The 14,087-nt window shown below is 41.9% G+C and overlaps 1 pseudogene; it reads right to left on the reverse strand.

The window, feature by feature from the left end:
• Nucleotides 1-178: 178 nt before the first annotated feature.
• On the reverse strand, nucleotides 179-10,117 carry LOC148666706 (scavenger receptor cysteine-rich type 1 protein M130 pseudogene; annotated as a pseudogene).
• Nucleotides 10,118-14,087: the final 3,970 nt, after the last annotated feature.

The following is a 14,087-nucleotide window of genomic DNA, read 5'->3' on the forward strand; positions in this document are numbered from 1 at the left end:
TCTGAAAAAAAATGACAATGAAAATGATTACCCCTTTAGTTAATATTTGAGTTATATATGATATGATTCAAATACGCTCACATGCTTTAAGGAATATATTTTTACTGGCAGCGTGTAACAGAGCAGGTATTCAGTAAATCATGAAGACAGTGTGCTGCTGTGTGTAAGCACATGATTTTTAAACATAATTCTCACCAGAGCAGATGACACCTGCGTCCTGTCCATGAGAGCACACTGCTCTTTCCCATGTAGAGACAGCACAGTGTGAGAGACGGCTCTCATTGCCCCGGCACTCAAACACATCAGCCCTTACTGGTCCACTGCCCTGTCCAAACCAGGCCTGTCCTGGTGCTGCTACAGCCTCCACGCAGCCCAGCTGCTGGCAGAGAACACTGGCATCTCTCAGGTCCCAGTACAGGTCACACACTGTCCCCCAGTCCCTGAAGAGCCACTGTAACTCCACTCGGCCAGAGCAGGAGTCAGAGCCATTCACCAGCCTGAACCCTGTGTATCCTGCACACAGGACAGGGGAGAGAGCAGAGAGACAGCTTCACAACACAACAACCAGCAATAACCCTTCAAGTATCCTTACAATACTGAGCTTGAAATTACTGTCATATAAGTATCTCACTAACGTGTTACTGTTCGATCCAATTCAATCTGAAATACTTTCTTCATCAGCAAGGCTGGTAATTTATGGTTTAATTAAGTTACTGTTGATCAGAAGATCATCGTATTGAGTTTTCATGGTTAAACACCAATCCCCAGTATTGAATCAGAGCTATAGCAACACTTATTTGTTTCTCTTCTAAGCTTCAGTTTTGAGCTCCATTAAAAACAAAATGAAATGAATTATCCCCCTCTTACCAAAACACTCCAGTCCCACATCGTTCTCATGGGTGCAGCTCTGTGTCTTTGTGGAGGACTTTGGACAGAAGGACAGGTGCGATTCACTTCCCCGGCACTGAAACTCCTCTGTCCAGACCTGTCCCTCCCCCTTCCCGAAATGAGCCCCCTTCAGCACCTGTGAGGGAACCCCACAGTCCAGCTCTCGACAGACAACTTCTGCGTCCTGCCAGTCAAAGTCAGAGTCACACACAGCCCCAGGTCTCTCCGTGCTGCACTTCCAGTCTCCCAGAGCAGAGATCACTGCCTCCAACCACTCTGACCCCTCGATGAGCTGGAATTTCAGAACAATAACAGAGATCACTGTCCCTGACCACTCGATATGCTTGAATATAAGAAAATATAGGAAGAGAGAGCAGGAATAGAGAGTGAGTATTCATTATTTTAACAAAATATTGAGGAATTCTAAAGAATACTAAAACTATGCACTGTTTTGGAATTTTGGGAAATTTCTCAGCCAAAAATTAAGCTGTAAATTATCAAGCACACATTCACTGCAGATCAAGTCACTGTCATAGAAACACTGAGAGATCAATGAAAAATAAGTAAAATGACCAGACCCTCTGGACACCCCACTGTGTCATAGGAGCTGAAATCCTAGAACTCTGGGCTTCAAAGTGGGAATTTGGTTGTGAAACACAAGTAATTGACCTGCAGATATCTGAGACCCTGAACCAAGATGAAGAACACATTCTACCCCAAAGCTTCCTGATAAACCAGGAGAAAACCTGGGAACTAAACAATGTCCTTCAATATAAAGCAGAAATGAACACTTACATAAAAAATAAAGTTGTTTTAGACGTCACGTCCAAAGTGGTGCAGAGGTTATAGAAAACCAAGCTTATCACACCCAGTCCAGCTACTGTTGCAGCTGGACTGCCTGACCTGCCCCCTGACAAAAACTGTGAACAGGACTGTCACAACCTGGCACTACTGGGGCAGGACTGTCTGACCTGGGCACTGGCACACACTCTGGATAAGACCACAGACAGGCACTGTGAGTTGTCACAGACTGGCATTGCTGGGACATCTGTCTGATCTGGAACTTGAAATAAATTGCCTTTACTTCTACAAAGACAGACACTCTGGACAAGACCAGGACTGTCACAGCCTGGCACTGCTGGAGCAGGACTGTCTGACCTGGGCACTGACAGACACTCTGGACAAGACCAGGACTGTCACAGCCTGGCACTGCTGGAGCAGGACTGTCTGACCTGGGCACTGACAGACACTCTGGACAAGACCAGGACTGTCACAGCCTGGCACTGCTGGAGCAGGACTGTTTGACCTGGGCACTGACACACACTCTGGACAAGACCACAGACAGGCACTGTGAGTTGTCACAGACTGGCATTGCTGGGACATCTGTCTGATCTGGAACTTGAAATAAATTGCCTTTACTTCTACAAAAACAGACACTCTGGACAAGACCAGGACTGTCACAGCCTGGCACTGCTGGAGCAGGACTGTCTGACCTGGGCACTGACAGACACTCTGGACACATCCAGGGTTGTGCTTCTCCACATGAAAGCAGATCTCAGAGAATGACACACTCTCATGGAGTTCAGCTCCACGCACACACAGCTGGGTCTAGCAGTCAGCTCCTGGCTATGTTAGGGATTCCGTAAGAGAAACCGAAACCAGTGAATGAGCCCACTTGGAGGAGCTGATAAAGCCTAGCCGTGATCCGAAGAAAGCCGTAGTCGAAGAAACGAGCCGAGAGTCCAGGGGAACCCAGAGATCCAAACAGGGAACGAGTTGGCAACGCCAAACCGTGATCTGAAACCATAGACAATAGAGCAATCCGGGAGTCCAGGGGAAGCCAAAGATTCAAAAAAGAGAGTGAGTACCGAACCCAAGCCGTGATCCGAAAAACCGTCGTCAAAGGGGGAAAAAGCGTAATCTGAAAACCAAGAAAGACACAAAGCAGAAGAAGGAGTAGCGCAACTAGGAAGCTCGAAAGGAAAACCAATACTGAGCCATGAGGTAGGAACAGACAGGTGTTTAAGTACAGGATGAGACGGGGGTGTGGTGGTGAATAAGTAAACTGATAGGTAGACTGATGAAGTCAGGCTACGCCTTCTTCTGCCTCCTCCGCTGCCGGGAGGCAGGGATCGTAACAGGCTACAGTGCATCACAAGAAAATACATGACCACCAGTGCCTTAAAGAAGTCAAAATATGGCAGAGCAGTTTAGATGTTAGAGGTCTAGTCTGAAATATCAAACCTGAAATCATTAATTTACATAAATGAGCCAACAGAACTGTTTCTTCTCTATTTATATCCAAAGCTGCATTGGTTTCTTGAATTCTTAAATTCTGGGCTCATCAGAATCAGACCGACAGTCACTCCACCACCAAGGATCAGCCTTTTGGACAGCTGGTAGTGCAGCTGAACTCCACTACAGCACTGAGCCCCACAAGACCATTAAAAGACACCTGAGACTGTCCAGATCCACTGACACTGACACCAACATACCATTTAAACACACCTGAGACTGACCAGATCCACTGACACTGACACCAAAATACCATTTAAACACACCTGAGACTGACCAGATCCACTGACACTGACACCAACATACCATTAAAACACACCTGAAACTGACCAGATCCACTGACACTGACACCAACATACCATTTAAATACACCTGAAACTGACCAGATCCACTGACACTGACACCAACATACCATTAAAACACACCTGAGACTGACCAGATCCACTGACACTGACACCAACATACCATTAAAACACACCTGAGACTGACCAGATCCACTGACACTGACACCAACACACCATTTAAATACACCTGAAACTGACCAGATCCACTGACACTGACACCAACATACCATTAAAACACACCTGAGACTGACCAGATCCACTGACACTGACACCAACATACCATTAAAACACACCTGAGACTGACCATATCCACTGACACTGACACCAACATACCATTAAAACACACCTGAAACTGACCAGATCCACTGACACCGACACCAACACACCATTTAAACACACCTGAAACTGACCAGATCCACTGACACTGACACCAACATACCATTAAAACACACCTGAAACTGACCAGATCCACTGACACTGACACCAACATACCATTAAAACACACCTGAAACTGACCAGATCCACTGACACTGACACCAACATACCATTTAAACACACCTGAGACTGACCAGATCCACTGACACTGAGACCGACATACCATTTAAACACACCTGAGACTGACCAGATCCACTGACACTGACACCAACATACCATTTAAATACACCTGAAACTGACCAGATCCACTGACACTGTCACCAACATACCATTTAAACACACCTGAAACTGACCAGATCCACTGACACTGACACCAACATACCATTTAAACACACCTGAAACTGACCAGATCCACTGACACTGACACCAAAATACCATTAAAACACCTGAAAATGAAAAGGCATTTCACCCAACAGCACAGTGGAACCACAGCAGATTGTCACTTCACCAGTGCTAAAACAGTAAAGACAAAGTGAAGTAGATCCAGACTCACTGAGCACAGCCTGCCTGTTTAAACTGAACAACACTGAAGTGCCTGGAGACAGAGGATGAGCTACAGGCTCAGTGAGACTGCATAAACAGAGGAAACACAGAAACAAGACACACCAATCAAATTAAATATATTATGTTTATAACGTATATTGCTTTGAATTATTATTATCATCATATTATCAATACTAGATTTTAATTAATTTAATTTTAATTTAATTGATCATGATGATGGACTCTAGATCAGTGGAGGAGTTTTCATTGTCCTCAAGCTGGAGACTGGAGAGAGTCTCTGTCTCTTACCTGAACACCTCACTCCAGCATCATAGGCATGAGAGTAGCCATTATGTTTCACTCCATGTTTTCCACAGTCCCTCAGCGCAGCCTCTGACCCCCTGCAGGAAACCCAACCCAGCAGGACTGATCCAGACCCTGGTCCGAAGTAAGCTCTTCCTGGTGCTGAAACAGCAGATCCACAGCCCAGCTGTCTGCACACCACTGTAGCATCATTGAGATCCCAACCATAGTGAATTACTGTCCCCCACTCTCCACCATGATACACCTCCACTGTCCCCTCACAGGGACTGGCACCATTCACCAGCCTCACATCAGCACTGCCTGCAGAGAGAGAGAAACAATCCCTATCACCATGTCTACAGGATGTTTTTAGATTAAGACATTTTAGAAATACAACTGGTATTTTTATTTTGTTTTACCTGTTTGATGGGATTGCTAGTCTCTCCCATGGGGAACAAGAGACAGTGGAGTGACAGGAAGTCCACCAGCAGCCATCTTACCTCTCCCTACACACACCTGTGTCCAGATCCTGTTATATATCTCTCTGTCCATATCACTGTGTGACTGCAGAGGGCTGTTCCACTGTGGACAGTAGCTATAATAAATGTTTTCCTGGGTTTCTGGAAGCTGTGGTCAGTACAGTGGACAGTGGGTGTAATGACTGTGTTCCTGTGTTTCTGGAAGCTGTGGTCAGTATAGTGGACAGTGACTGTAATGATGGTGTTCTGGGTTTCTGGAAGCTGTGGTCAGTACAATGGACAGTGGCTGTGGTGTCAGAAGGCTGAATCACTGAAACCAGGCTTGGTGTATCTGGTGTATCTGGGTCTCAGGCCCCACAGTGCACACTGACCACATGTCTGTATCAGGTAAGAGATTTAAACACTGATGAGTCTCTTCAACATTCTACTTTGAAAATAAGTTATAAAATCCAAAACAGAATCAATAAAAATATTTTTCATAGATGGGTGCTTCACAAGTTGTGCTGAAATATGTGAAGTGTAATGCTGCAGAAAGATGGAAAAGCAGTTCTGCAGCAGGAGATATAATTGAAACCCAGGTGCAGGACTTTCAGAGATTTATTGATCAGGGAGTAACAGATCAAATGCAGGCTGCTGATAATAGGTTGGGCTGAATTAAAAAGGTGAGCAGAAAGAAAACATAAAGAGGGACGCCCATCTCCCAGCTGAAATAAAGAAAAGAGAGGCTAGAGAGTCGGCGCAGAAAAGGGAAAAAATATTTTCCCTGTTTTAAAAAAAACAGAGAAAATATTTCAGGATCGAAGAGCAGGAGTAGTGAGAAATTAAAATAACCGAGTGATAAACTTGACTATGAGAGGAATGCGATCGCTAGTTTCACAAGGTTTAGCTCTAATGATGGAGATTCGGTGTTCTGAACAGTTTCAAATAAAGAGGTGATTAGTGTGACTGGGAGCCTGAATGAAAGACTGAAGGTTTAATTGAAAGACGTCCTGACCCAGTCTGAATGACAGGGTGAGTGCTCGAGGGAATGTTGCTGCTGACGCAAGTCAGTCCCAGCCCAGACTGTACGTGAAGTGTGTATACTTACTGTCCAGGGCACATTTACAGTAACTAGATTTGTTCTTTTTGATTACATTTTCAATCACCTTCAGTTTGGAGTGTGAAATATTTTTTTTCTATCATATACTACAATTCATTGTAATACTACTTTTTATTCATATATGATTTTTACTATGATAACATGATATATATATGTGAACAATGTGTTTTAGCTTTTACCTTTCAAGATCTTAATCCATAATTCACAGATTGAATTATAGTTGCATTTAATAATATATTCTAAAAGCACAGTGCACAGGTTATTTTTATTAATCATTCTTTTTTAAAATTCCATGATGTAAGAAAAATGATCCCTATCATTAGTTATCTAAGACTTACAAACAACAATTAATTTAGCTGTGAAGTATCAGACAAATGCAGAATAAACATGGAACAAGAATTAAACCTTTATCTTTTCAAAATGAAGGACTTCCGGGTCAAATACGCATTTCTTCCAACATAATAGACTCCAGTCTGAACAGATCCCAAACTTTTGTTTAAGGTTGAAAAAACTACAAGATTTACCTCAGGACTCCTGTGTTGTTACTGAAACTGGACACTGTTGTCTAAAAGCACCCAGTATGGATTCAGGTCAGAAAACTACAACACACTGCAATACAAATACCTACCACCTGAATGTGACTGTTATAACAAATAAACACAACTATATGTCTTGTCCTCAATCATGTTACAATGTTAGATCCTTCTGTAATATAATTACCATAGTATCTAAAACTACTGTAATCATTCTCAAAAATAACCATGGATCAAAAATATTTTAATACATTTACCTTCAGTACTCTTATTTGTATTAGCACATTCACCTGCAATAGGGCCCGAGTTACTAATATTATTTGTTAATCGGAAACGTGCCTTAAATATACTTTTATCTCTGATCACCTGTCTGTAATAGTTCTTTGCACTAAAATTGTCACCTTCTCTCAAAATACTCTATATTTAATAACATTTCCATAATGTTATAATGTTATTATTATTAATGTTACTTTAATAATACAGTAAATACAAAATGTGTCAATAGTAATAATACTGGAGTCTCAATAATACTCTAGTATTTAATAACACACTTATCTCAGTTAAAATATTAGTCTAAAAATACTCCAGTGTTTAATAACACATCAGTTAATTACTTTAATAAAACATATTAATTCATCAGTGTGTATAATAAAATATCAGTCCGATCAATACAACAGTGTTTAAAAACACACTGATCTCTGTTAATACACTAGTGTGTTATTATACCTGTTAGAGAGGGCAGAATTGAGCACAATGAAATAAACAACCCCTGGTAAATATTTTGAAGACATTGTATTATTGTTAAAACATTTATATTCCATTTTCTTTGCAAATGGGAAAATTTCCACAAGTCCTAGCACATGACCCAAATTACAACCAAAATTTTGTATTTTATTATTGTGGTAATAGATAAGGGATTGTCAAGTTGTACAACATTTGTGATAAGGTTGCTAAATATCTACAATATTAATAGTTATAATAATTATATGTTAGTACTTAAAAAACATTATCCTTAGTCTGTGTTGTGTGTAATAGTGTATAACTGCATATAAAACTATTAATACAGCATTAATAGAAAATAATTTAAAAAACATATAAGCTGAATTAATATTATGATTAATTGTAGAGGTGAAATTCTTGTTAATACTGCAAATTGTTTATTATTTTTCCTTATTTATAGCACCAGAATAAAATCAATTATAATTTTAAGGAATATCCATAAAGCTGAGTTTTAAATTAAACAGAAAAGCACTTCTGCATGCTGTGGTCACTACGGCGGGCAGTGGCTGTAATGACTGTAGAACCTCAGATGGCTGGTCCTGGGTTCCAGGAGACTGTGGTCACTATACTGGACACTGTACTAACTCTGTGGCTTCCAAGTCCTGGGACCAGTGTTTCTGTGTTAGTGGACCTGTGGTCACAACAGTGGTCAGAGGCTGACAGGTACTTCACATGTTGTGCTGAAATGTGTGTGAGGTGTATATTCCCATTGTCTGTATGTGAATTGTTGACAATGATTTTCTAGCCTTTACCTGCCAACATCTAAACTTAACACATGATCATCAGATTAAATTATATTAAAGAACAACATTTTTCAAAAATACCAGACAGGTTTAACATATAGGCACAGATACATTTATTATGATGTTGTCCTGAGCAACTGCTCAAAAATCTAAACTTGAGTCTTGTGATTACGAATTAATTTTTAAATATTGCATTTGTATGATAACATGTAATTAAATATTTAATTTGTATAACTCATACTTATATAATTGCATTTGATAATAATTTCAGATTTCGAATGTAGTCAAAAACAATAAAGCATTCTTATTAAAACTTCACAATTTACAAACAAAACCTGTCATTAGATAACTAACCTAAAAACACAAAATAAGTTATTTAGCTGTTAAATAATAGACAAATCCTGTATAAACACAAAACACAACTACCATTTTTTAATTCTTACTGTAATGCCACAATGTCTTGTAGTTGTTAAATTATTAATGTTACACCTCAGTTTCTGATGAGACCCCAGTTAATAATTATACACCTACAATACTAAGAATTTCCACAATTGTGTTAATATTTTTCATTTTATAACTTATAAAGCAATAAAGAATGTAACTTTTATCAGCCTGTCCTTTTCAATGTGAAAACAAGCAAACCTGGTCTTTATGAACCAGGTAATACATATATCAGTTTTATTTTAATACTATAAAAATACAAGACCTAATTGTCCTATGACTGAAAATGTTTTACATTTTCAAAATGTAATTGTAAGTCTTTAAAATGAAGAATTCACACTCATAACTTCCTATCATATTGGAACGCATATTCTTATAACACCTAGAGGAACTACTTGTTTTCACAGCAACTGAATATCACACAGCCTAACGATAGAAACCTGGACTGTCTGAATACACCAAAGATGTAATGGCAGCATTAAAACTCCTGTCTTAATTCTCTAGCATAAACACTTTAGGTGGTAATAACACATTTACTGTATATCTATTAATACATCAGTCTGTAATAATTTAATATCAGTCACAATAATAATTCACTATTTAAAAACACGTGTATCTCTATTAATGCACCAGTCTGTAATAAGACAATACAGAGGAGTCAGAATTGAACACAATAAAACAATAAACAACCCAGGGTATTTCTGAATCATCCTGTATAATATGATATTATTCTAGAAACATTTTTTATTGCTCACACTTTTTTTGTTTTCGAGTAAATGAAGACTTTTTCACATGTCACAGCATATCACTCAAATTATCACTTATATATAAAGTTTATTATTACAGTAACGAGTAAGTTAAATAACTTTTTAAAGATTTTATACACTCCATGTTTTCACAAATTATCAATAGAGGGTGATAATGGCCAGCTTCTGCTCTATCCATCTATAATATTATTATTATATAATGTTTAGAAATCTTAAGAATATTTTTAGAAAATCCAATAAAAATTAAAAGCAACTAATTATATTTAGACACAACTAATTATATTTCCTTACTTACAGAACAAGATAAAATATGGTTATAATATTTTTGATGAATACCCACAAAGCTGAATGTTAAATAAAAATTCAAAAATTGTTCAACCCACTTATTGCTCCATTTCCATCAAAAATCTAATTAATTTAATTCCAGTTGTTGTCTGTCTGTCTGGACAGGAGAAGACTGGTCACTTACTGGCTGAGCTGTGCAGCACCAGGACAGCGAGAGAGAAGATGGACAGGCAGCTCTCCATTGTCATCAGGACAGAGCGCAGCTGAGACCCCTGTCTTCACCCCTGAGCCCACAGGGCAACTGAGCTGCTGCTCCGCACCCCAGACCCCCAGTAACAACACAGCCCCCCGCCCCGCCAATCACACACAGCACTGCCTTTTCAGACTGACAGCAGGAACCTCTCACACAGGTGGGATGGCCAATCACACAGGGCCCTTTCAGTCTTCTCCATATATATCAGAGACACATCACTGTTTCCTCTCCCTGAAGACACTCCCAGCAGCGCAGAGGAGAGGAGAGACAGGAGCAGCTCTGTATCTCACTGGGGGAAACACAGATACAGATACAGACAGCAGGGCTGCAGGTGCTGCAGGGGCAGGAAGAGATCAGATATTAAACTAAAAAAATTGTAGACAAGTATTATATTTTTAAATTAGTATCAAGATAATTAATTATGTATATACAGTCTTGTAATTCTTGCTGTCTGTATCAGGAAGTGTCTAGTGACTGGTGTCCAGAATGTGGTCCTGTCCTGCTGTCTGTGTCAGGCAGTCTCCAGTGACTGGTGTCCTGAATATGGTCCTGTGTGCCTTGCTGTCTGTGTTAGGCAGTGTCCAGTGACTAGTGTCCTGCAGTGAGTCACAGAGTTGTCGTGTCTCCAGACAGTAATGTCTTCTGGTCATGGTCAAGGGCAGTGTGAGGAGAGCCTGTGATCAAGGTGGCAGTGAGGTCATTCAGGTCAGCACAGGAATACAGAGACAAGGTGGACTGACTAAGAACTGGCTGTCCTGTGACTGTGATCAATAATTTAAATGAAAAAAAAAGCCCAGCAGTGATTGTCCCCTCTGTACTGAGCCTGATGGATAGCAGCTCTTCCAGTTGAGTCCCTCAGACCCTGAGTCTGTCTTTGTGCATCTCCAGTCCACACAGATGTTCCAGCCACTCCAGCTGTGGCCCCAGTGTCTCTCTGTGTGGAGCTGACTGTGAGACTGAGACTCTCTAACAGCACAGTGGAGCTGAACTGATACTGATACCTTGATACATCCCGAGGCTGAACAGAGTGAGGACTCAGGTCACCTCCTCCTCCTTATTCTTATAGGTAGCAGTAGCAGTAGCAGTAGGAGGAGCAGTAAAATATTAGTAGTAGGTATTAATAGTAATAGTGGGTAGCAGCAATATCAGTGGCAGCACTAGTAGTAGCTGTAGTAGCAGTAGTAGAAGCATTAGCAGAAGTAACAGTAGTAGTATTGGTAGTTATGCTATATTTCAACTCTTTAGTTCAACAATATAGCGGCTGTGTTGCAGCTTCAGCAGAAGAGTAGGAGACAGTTTCAAAGTCGGAAAAACAGCTAAATGAAAAATCAGTCCTTGTTACAACACCCAGTGAGAACACAGCTCACCTCCTCCTTATTAATAGTAGTAGAAGTAGCAGTGGCAGCAGTAGTAACAGTAACAGTAGTACCTGCAGCAGTAGCAACAGTAGTACTAGTAGCTTTAGTAGCATTAGTAGTAGCAGTAAAATATTACTAGTTGCACTTGTATCAGTAGCAGCGATAGTAGGAGCTGTGATTTAAGGCACCAATTAAAACAATTCCTACAATGACATGACAACATATTTTTAGAAAGGGACATATTATCTTCAGTAAAACTGCACTATCTCTTCACTTCCCTGTCTTTAGGAAATGGGCCTGTTTCGTCAGAGCTTTACCGGAACTGCAGGTCAGACTCTGCAGTGAGTCTGTGGTTTGTTCTGTGATGTGCAGTGCAGTGTGATGAGGCAGCTGAGAGCTGAACTGTACAGGAAGACACACAGGAGAGTCCAGTGTTCAGAGCTCTAGTGCTGTACAGAGACACACACAGGGACTCCAGTCAGAGCTCTATTACTGTACAGTGAGGCACACAGGGGATCCCAGTGTTCAGAGCACTACAGGGTGACAGGTCCTCTCCCCACACAGCTCTCTCAGTGTGTCTCTCAGGGCTGAACAGGAGGGGCTGTTCCTGTCAGAATGGAGGCTGACTCTCAGAGCCCCAGTGTCAGTATGAGGAGAAGCTCTCAGACTTGACTGCTGCCAGAGCCTCTGAGCCTGAGTGGCCATGAGCACTGAGCTCCTCAGCAGCTGAGAAAAGCCTCCTGTCTCCTGTGGTCACAGTGTGGTTGAACACCTGCACTGTCTTCCTGCTCCTTCTCTTCTCTCTCCCCTTTCCTGTCTCTCACGCTGTGTGTGCTCTTATCTGTCCATCTCTCTCTCTCCTCTTCTCTCACTCTGACAGTCTGTGCAGAGTATCTGAAGGGGATGTAACATCACTTGGCAAAAGAAAAAAAATTCTCAGAAGCAGAATCAAAAAAAACTCTTCACAGTCAGATTCACAGCTCAGACTCACACACAGAGCTCTGAGTCCCTCAGTACTTTACCCAGACTCCTTCCTCTTGAACAGACAAAAGCTCATCTCCATACTGTTCTCTATCCTGATAATCCAGAACCAGAGGACATTGAGACAATCAGTGCTGCTACATGAATAATATCAGACAGAACAGCCTGGACTCAGGTCACATCTACCCCTTTTCTCCTTCCTCCCAGCCCTCTTAAGAGACAGAGAAGAGCTCCTGGTTCTCCTCTCTGTGAACTGAAGCAGTATAGACGAGGGCTGGACACTGCTTCTGAATCGAGGACGACACGTCACTGTCATGTAGGGTCATCTTGGCCCATGATGATGATGACAGTGTGTTTGTCTGTCTGGTAACTGTTTTCTCCTCCCCAGTGCCGCCGGGAGAAACTCCCTCAAGTTGAGAGAGGAATGGCCGAGCAGAGAGAAGGGCGTCACACCGAGACCTGGGGCAGATCTCACAGGAACGTGAGTATTGGGTTCAACAACATGGTTGGATAGCTTGTTCCACACACCCACCACCCTCTATGTACAGTAGTGCCTCCTGTCCTGACTGTAGGGTCTCATCCAGCTCTCTCTTGAGACAAGCCAGGGTATCGGCTTCAACAACATGACTAGACAGCTTGTTTCACACCCCCACCCTCCTCTATGTAAAGAAGTGCCTCCTGCTCTCATTATTAAATGCTCTTCCCCAAGTATTAATTCTGTTAGACTAAGAATAAACCTGTACTGAGACACAAACTTGGTTGGCTTCTGCTGGTGAGACTAAAGCAGTCAACTTGTGGACAGGTCTCGACAGAGACGGACGTGACCCTGAAAGGCCATAGAGGGTCGTCCAATACTGAGGCGCTGAGCAAAGATTCTTCCAGTGTAAGACAACCATGTGTTCTGCTCAGGATGATGCAGATGATAGTGTAGATAATGAAGGTGGTTATGATAATGATGTTGATGGAAAGGTGTTGATGATGATGATGGTGGACATGATGATTGTAATGATGAAGAAGGATATGGTAATGAAGATGGTGTAGATCATTTATTAGAAATGTGATGAAGATGATGGTGACAAAGATAGTGGAGATTGTAATGGTGGGGGTGATGATGATGGTGATGAAGATCGTAGGGGTTGTGATGGTGGAAGTGATGATGATGGTAATGGAAGATAGTGGAGATTGTGATGGTGGAGGTGGTGATGATGGTGACACAGTCATGCCTGTGTGTGGCTGTGTGTGAAAGGGAAGGTGGGGTTGGATCAGGTCTGCCGCTGTCATCTGATAGAACTGTCAGAGGAAGAGGGAGCAGACTCCCCCTGCGTCTCACCCCGGGCAGCCGAGAGCTGCAAGTCTGTGAGCCTGATATGTCTGTGACGTCTGTCGAAAGTTTGGTTTCAGCTGCAATGATGGTGACTGTGATTGCTGGGAGACCAGTGGTAGGGCCTGGTCCTCCTGGAGAAGACCCTCTCAGTTTTCTCTCTGTCCTCCTCATGCCCTCTCTGTGCCCCTGTCCCCTCAGGCCAGCCAGCCAATCACCAGGCAGGAGACCGAGACCCAGCTGTGAAACTGCCCAAAGGGCCCGGAGAGGGATCTACAGAAGGACAGGGCATGGACCTC

Source organism: Lepisosteus platostomus, chromosome 5 (genome assembly GCF_059453375.1).
Source record: "Lepisosteus platostomus isolate fLepPlt1 chromosome 5, fLepPlt1.hap1, whole genome shotgun sequence".
Classification (NCBI taxonomy): domain Eukaryota; kingdom Metazoa; phylum Chordata; class Actinopteri; order Semionotiformes; family Lepisosteidae; genus Lepisosteus; species Lepisosteus platostomus.